The 7,767-nt window shown below is 52.9% G+C and overlaps 1 long non-coding RNA gene across 1 annotated transcript in view; it reads left to right on the top strand.

Moving 5' to 3' along the window:
* Window positions 1–4,188, top strand: part of LOC123522623 — a 6,156-nt gene extending 1,968 nt beyond the window's left edge. Inside the window, exon 2 of the long non-coding RNA XR_006680861.1 lies at window positions 3,152–4,188. This is a non-coding gene — a long non-coding RNA (uncharacterized LOC123522623). The remainder of the gene's footprint in view (window positions 1–3,151) is intronic.
* Window positions 4,189–7,767: the final 3,579 nt, after the last annotated feature.

Raw genomic sequence — 7,767 nt, forward strand, 5'->3', positions numbered from 1 at the left:
GGAGGAAGGATGGCCAGGCCTTGCAGGGTTAATACTAATTCCAAGGCACAGGCATTCCCTTAGCCGATTCCAGCATCCCAAATCCTTGCCCCCTCCAAGTACCTCTGCCCCTCCCAAGAAACCTGAACAAAGGCACAGGACACTCACACCCAGGTCTGTTGGCAGGGGCACCACTGAGCAGGGTATTCTCCCTATTGCCAGGACGACCTGGGGTTGGAAGGAAGGGCCAGGCAGATGAAAGGCACTTAGGAATGCCCGGCCCGCCCTCCCCTTAAGGCCTTTGGCCCTTCAAAGCGAGTCAGGAGGTCTCCTGAGCTAAAAGGAAGGGAAGAGATGTGTGGGAACATGGTCTTGACCTGTCTGTCCTCCTTGCCCTTAACTATGCCCCCATCCATCCCTGACCCAGGTTGTCCCCAGCTGCAGGGGACCAGGGGACACCATGGGGGGCCCGCCCCCAGTTCTGATACAGGACTGAGGCTACTTTAGTTAGGCCTGAGAGAAGAGGGACAGAGGCCAGTGGATACGATTGTTGAGCTCCTGTGTAAAGGAATGTTGGTGAGAACAGTGCTGGGAGGACTGGGGAGGAGCAAGCCTGTGTGCGTGCATACACTCAGACTGGCCTTGTGAGCGTGCACACAAGGAGATACTGCCCGTGTGAGTGGGTGCACACTCAGTGAGATAGACTGTCCATATGAGTGTACACATGGACAGACTGCCCCTGTGAGTGTGCACATACTCAGTGAGACAGAATGCCATGTGAGTGTGACTGTCCATGTGAGACAGACTGTCCCTGTGAGTGTGCACACACAGTGAGACAGACTGCCGTGTGAGTGTGACTGTCCATGTGAGACAGACTGTCCCTGTGAGTGTGCACACACAGTGAGACAGACTGCCATGTGAATGTGTACACATGGTGAGACAGACATATAGGAGGCTTGTTTCTCTCGAGTGGGCTAAGCCCCTCTGTGTGGGGGATCACTGGGTGGTCTTGTTCTGTACATCTGAAGGGAGGCCAAGCACCCTCATAACCTGAACTGACTGGTCACTGTGGGGACTAAGCCAGCCCAGTTCTGAGGAGATTGGAGTAGGGGATCCTAGAAGGGGGAAAGTGACTGGCCATCATTGGCCCAGGGACAGGCCCCAGGCCTCCCCTGGACTCTACTATTCCCGTGCACAGTGGTGGGGTCGTGAGTGACCTGTTCAACAGCTTGACTGTCTCAGAGAGTCAAAGGTCCTTCCTCACCTCTCTCTCCTGTCCTGACCTAGGCACAGGAAGGACAGAGGGGGAAGAGTCTTGGGGAGAGTTATGGTGCGCGGGAATGCTGTGAGGGCCCACCCCTCCAGGAAAAACAAGTATAATAAGGAAGCACGTGGAGGCCAGCATCTCTGCGTTCCAAACCTACCCCCTCCCAACAATAACAGGGCGCTCCAGGGCCCACCAGCTGGACACAATGAGTATCCATATTTCCTTGTTTATTTCTGAGGTTTATGGGATTGCCTGGTACCCTCTGGAGGCCAGGGATCATTATCCCCATTTTATAGATGGGGAAACAGAGGCCTGGAGAAACATGGGAATTCATCCAAGATGCGGCTGCTGGAAACTAAGTTGGGGATACCCAGACCCCTGACTCTCAGTCCAGCACAACCCGAGAAAATGGACTCATGACCCTCATGTTGCTAGGCCCACCCAGGAAAACCAAACACATGGAAAATTACTGATGGGTTGTCGAGGAGAAGAAGAGATGGGACCAGGGAAGGGCAGACAAAGAAGGGACTCCAGATGGCGACTCCATTAAACTGAAGTGTAGGGTTGGGGTTAATTGGTTCCAGGTCTGAGCTAATGTGAGCGTTGGATTGAAGATTAGAGCAAGGGTTCAGGTTGGGTTCATTAGACTTCTGAATGAGGTTGAGGGTAGATTTGAGGTTGGAACTTGGAGTTAAGGTTGTGGTTACGGTTGGAATTAGAGCTAGAATTGAGGCTAGGGTTTAGGGCTGGGATTTGTGTTGTGATAAGGAGGAGGGCTTTAGCTTCTTTTATAGCCAGGCTTGGGAATACAGTTAGGGCTAAACTGAAAGCTGCGTGGAGATTGATTTAGGATTGCAATTACCACTAAGTCTGGGATTTGGGTGTGAACAGGCTAGAGTTAAGATTAAAACATATATAGGGTTAAATATATATAGGTTTCATGGAAATCGTTGTTGAAGTTTCATTTATGATCTAGAAAGACCTCAGCCTCCATCGGCTAAATCCAGGCATGTCTGAGTGTTCACCCTTGAGCTCTAGGCGAATTCCAAAAGCCCATGTTGGTTGAGGTCCCAGAACTCCAAGGAGGGATTAAAATGTGCAAGAGCCCATCAGTGTGAGAGGTAGGAAGCTAGTTAATCCCACAGCAAATGAGACCCCACAACAACCCGGTCCCATTCTGTGAAAGGCATCTGAGGAGGGGGGTGTGGTAAGTGGTCAGAGGATGGGTCCATCCGAGTCTTACCAGAGTGGGAGGTGGTTTGGGAGTCCAGGAGAGGGGAGTTGAGGGAGACCATGGGTCTAGATTAAATGCTCCTAGAACAGCAGTTCTCAACCTGTGGGTCGCAACCCCATTGGGTGTCAAATAACCCTTTCACAGAGGTCACCCAATTCATAAGAGTATCAAAATGACAGTTATGGAGTAGCAACGAAAATAATTTTATGGTTGGGGGTCACCACAACATGAGGAACTGTATTAAAGGGTCGTGACATGAGCAAGGTTGAGAACCACCGTCCTAGAAGAACAGCTATTAAAAGGATTCCGCAGTGGGATCCCTCGAAACCTGAAAAGGCAGGGCAGCATCCTGGTTCCCCCTTGACCCACTGAGAACTAATTGCCACCTCCTTGCAATCTGTGGCCTGTAAAGGAGCTGTTAGCCTTCCAGCCCTGCCCCCTGAACGCTTAGGATTTGGTGGGGAGGGTGAAAGGTGGGGCCGCCAGAATACTATCAGGATCAGCTGACACAGCGCAGTATGGGTGCAGCCCACAGGCCTTGCCCTTTGGGAGACCCACAGCGCGTGTTTTTCTTGGGACTCCCTCCTCTTGCCGGGAAGGCAAGACCTCCCCAGTTCTGACTCCTCCTCTCCTTTTCTCCCCGCCCATTTCCCCACCTCCTTTCTTTTCAGGCCCCATATAAGTGCAAACAGATGAGATCTGCGATTACCAGCGCTCCCTCTGTGCCCCAGAGAGAGGCTGAGGAAGAAACCAGGAGGTGGAGGGATCAGTAAAGGGCACAGAATGGAACAGTGATGGGCACAGTAGTGTCCCTGGGGTTGGCGTCACTCCACCACCGCAACCACGGATCTCCTCCTGTCCCAGACCCTACAGAATCCTTAGTACTACTATCAACTATAACCATAGGACAATGTGCAAAACGTATGGTATAAATTGCTTAAATGTAGCATTTCTTAGATGATAGGAATATGGACAGGAGAAGAATCGATGCGTTTGAGTGTTGGTGTTGGCAAAGAACACCCGCGGTACCACGGACCCCAGGAGAGTGAGCACAGCAGTCTCGGAGGACGGTCAGCCGGAATGCTGGTGAGACGTCATCTCACGGACTTTGGACGTGCTATCGATCAGGAGGGACCAGTCCCTGGAGAAGGACGTCCTGCATGGTAGAGGGGCAGCGAAAAAAGGAGACCCTCAACGAGATGGATTGTGAGGATCGCTCAAGACTGAGTGGTTTCGCTGGGTCCGTCTGAGCGGGAGCCGACGAGGACGCAGGCAACCACATTGCCTTGTAAAGCCTTTCTACCGTGAATTACAATGCTCTTACAGTTGCTGTCTTAATAATAACTGAGCAGAAACCTTTTTTGGTTTTCCCTCTTTTCTTTTACTTACTACTTTACTTTCAAAATCATTGACAGAGCTTCACAAATAGTAATCACCACAGTATTGTGCCTAACACCAGAAATGGCCAAAGCAGTGACTATAAAACACCAGAAGGGCCGGCAGGTGAGACCACGTGATTTGAAGCGGCATTGTAGTTGGCGATGCGACAACTCTGGCCAGAGGATATGAAAAGGTTCAACAATCAGCACAGAGTCTCACCTATGTAGGTGCATTGACAGGTGTAAGCTGGGATTACGAAAAGCTGTTTTCGTTGTTATGACTGCTGGGGTATTTTCATTAAAAAATAAATGTCTGTTGAAACGCCGAATGAAGATTTTATAGACAGTCATTTTGGTGTGATCCCTTGGCAGAGTGTCTCCCAGTGTAGTGCGCACCCCGTTGGTGACAGCCCTGGACAAAGGCCCAGGTGGCATCCAAATGGCCCGTCCAGACTTCAGCAAGAGGTGGAGAAGCCAGAGGGGTCAGGGAACATATTTCCCAAAGGGCCTCTTGCTGTGTCCTGAACAATCAACCCACAGCTCTCAGCTGGGGCCACCCTGATCTGGCTCACATTTGCTGCTGTCCTAGGACAGAAACAGGAAGTCAAAAGTAGAGATGGACAGAGACCAGAAGAAAAGGGCCCAGAGTAGCCCAAAGGTTGCATCTGAGATGAGCTGCTGCCCAGAACCAGAGGGAGACAGTTGAGCAAAAGCCTTCCCTACCTCTTCATCCAGGGTGACTTTCCAGTAACTCCACGCAGCCCCGTCTTCCTGCTCTCCCCCTGCCCCAAACTTCTTTCCCAGCTGCTTGGGTAAAGACCCAAGTTTCCTCACCACTCTTTCCTGAGCCCCAGGACTGCTGTTTGGCGCTTTCCAGACCTGCCTACACCACCAATGGGCTCCTCAGCCCCTCTCCCGCATCCGCGTGGAGACCCAGGCTCATTCAACCCTCCAACACCAAGGAACCTGGGCCAGGGACTTGCCCCGCAGAGAAAACTTCTGAGGAAAAGTGGTGGCCAGCTTCCTCCTAAGTCTAGAGGAGATGAGACCGAGATTCCTTGGAGGAAAAAGCAGAGACACCCAGGAGAGCCTGCAGCTGCTGGCTTTCCGTGTAGGTCAGTGCCGAGGCCATGGTTGGGTCCGTTGGGCTGGGGACCGAGAGGTGGTAGTGTGTGCTGGGAGTGCTACTCCTTTGGGGGGGCGGGGGGACGTGAGGGCTGTCCGGGAAGAGTTAGGGTTAGCTAGAGAGGGAGAAGAGTCCTGAGTCGGACAAATGATTAATGCATGTGGTGGCTAATCTAAGTCTGGACATTTCAGTCCATCAAGACGTGCCTTGAAAGAAAGGCTTGGCGATCTGCTTCCCCCCAAATTAGCCATTGATAACCCAACAGAACATGGTGCTGCTGCCTGCAGGATGGCCAGGAGTGGAATTCAACTCTGTCCCAAGAGACAGAGGAAGAAACACTGCCGTTGAGTTGATTCCACCTCATCGTGACCCTAGAGGGCCAGGTACAACTGCCCTGGAGGTTCCAGACTAACATCTTATGGGAGCGGAAAGCCTCATCTTACTCCCAAGGAGCAGCTGGTGGGTTTGAACTGCTGACCTTGCGGTTAGCCCAGTGTGAATCTGCTGTACCACCAGGCCTTCCCAGTTCAGAGAGGAGGGTGACTGAATGTGTGGGGAGTTTGTGGATGTGGGTGGGGCGGAGATTGAGACCCCAATCAGGGCTGGCGGGCAAGAGCTTTACGTATATGCAGCCTGAGTCCCTGCTTCAGCTCTCCATCCTTCATGGTCTCTGCTGGCCAATCTCAGAGGAAGGGGCACCCTAGGAGGGAGCCAGGGTATGCCCAAGTCTCCCCCATCTAGTGGAGTCTGGGGCTGACCAACACTCTTAAGAGCAAGTAGCATGAAATTAGTCCTCATCACTACAAAGATTGACCTAAGCAACCACCATATCAGCAAGCCCATTGGCAGTGGCAGGTGGTAGATGGTTACCAGGGATGAGTGGAGATGTCAGTTTATAAAGTGTGCAAATTCCTGAGAACACACACCTGAGGACACATCCAGCTCCCTCCCGAGTTCAGCCCTGTCCTGTAGGACAGCCTTGATTCACCCACCAACACCACACATGTGTCTGCTTTGGCTGGTGCTTGCACTGGGCCCCAGGATATGGCAACACAGGAGCCTCAGTTTCTCGCCTTCCAGAGCACCCAGTCTGGGCAGGCAGGGGAGACAAGGCCAAGGGCACCACCCTTGGCTCTACACACATACACACACACACACACACACACACACACACACAGGCGTGACGTTCAGGCAGGTGAGCATGGTAACAAGGACGTGCCAGCAGTAGAGAGGCAATCAGAAGGGTATTTCCGACTTGGGGAAATAAACCTGCCCAACCAGAACTGAGAAGAGAGTGACGTCAGAAGAGACGCCTGATGCTTCTTCTTGGATTGAGTGGGAGAGACCCTTGAGAGTGGACATCTAAGAGCTTCTCCCCAAACCCTGCGCACCTTACTGGGATCAAAGCCAGGCCTCAGGACGGACTAGGCGGCTGTGACTGATGGCCCTAGGCCAGATAGATAGATAGATGATAGATAGATTAGACAGATAGATAGATAGATAGATGAATAGATAGATAGATAGATAGATGATAGATAGATAGAAACTTTGTGATGAATTAACCCAAACATCCAATGAGACTCAGCCCCTTGAATCTGTATACAAAAATTGGCCTTTGTGCTACCTGCAGCAGAGAACCAAAGGCTCCCGGTTTGCCTTACCCTCCTGGCAGTTGCCCCGAGCAGGCGCGTGGAAGCTGGCAGGCACCAGAGCTAAGCCGGCTGTGCGTCTAGCCCCCCTCTAAGCACGTCTTGACCAGCCCTCACTCACTTGGTCTCATGTTTGTTTGTTTCCTGTTGCCTGGACACCCCAGACGACACAAAGACTGGGGAAGGTGGTGCTGCCGAGGGTGGGGCATGGAAGGAACCCTGCTCCACCAGGGCTGGCTGAGCCAGTGGGAGTGCTAACTGGCAGGAGAGCAGCTGGCCCCGCCCAAGGCAGCCCCTCCCTGTGCTTCCAGAATTGTGAGAACACCCCCACTCTGGGTCAGGCTGAACCATAGCTGGGGTAGGAGATAGTCGAAGGGCTACCAGGTAAAGGAGCTTGGGCCTGTTCCCCTGCGGGCTCAAAGGGAAGGATGAGGGGCACACAATAAAGACGCAAGGACTTTCTGAGCATGGGAGCTTCTCTGAGATCCTTTGGGTCACCTGATGAAGGCAGGGACTCCCTGTCTTTCAGGGTGTGCACAGGTTGTCCAACCACGTGGCTGGAGTGTTTACAAAGGAGATTCGTGCACCGAAAGCTTTCTCTGAGGTCTTTCTGACGTTGACACGTGACATGGTGCTCAGCCCACTAGCCCAGGGACAGACGCCTTTCCCCAGGGGTCACACAGAAGAGCTCATCAGCTCTATGCATGGCTTCCTTTCTCCAGATCCTCCTGTTCTCCCCACCCCCAGCCACCCACCAGGCCTCCCCTTCCCAGGAGTCTCCTGAGAAAGCCATCCCCAAATCCCTACCCAACCCTTGTCCCGTGGACGGCTAAACGGACACACTGATCTATCTGGGAAGAAGTGCGGCCAGAGTGCTCCCTCGAGGCAAGGATGGTGAGGCTTCATCTCACTTGGGACACGTCAGGAGACACCTACAGAAGGCTACCATGCTGGGTAAACTGGAGGGGCAGCGAAAAAGAGGAAGGCCCTCGGCAAGATGGCCGGGCACCGGGGCTGCCACAGTGGGCTCAGACCTAAGAACGACCGGGAGGTCGGTGCAGGAGCGGGCAGTGTTCCGTTCTGTTGTGCACAGGGTCACCGTGGGTTGGAACCGACTCGATGGCATGTAACAA

This window comes from Echinops telfairi, unplaced genomic scaffold, assembly GCF_000313985.2.
Source record: "Echinops telfairi isolate 266 unplaced genomic scaffold, ASM31398v2 ScPeMD7_7425;HRSCAF=8463, whole genome shotgun sequence".
Classification (NCBI taxonomy): Eukaryota; Metazoa; Chordata; class Mammalia; order Afrosoricida; family Tenrecidae; genus Echinops; species Echinops telfairi.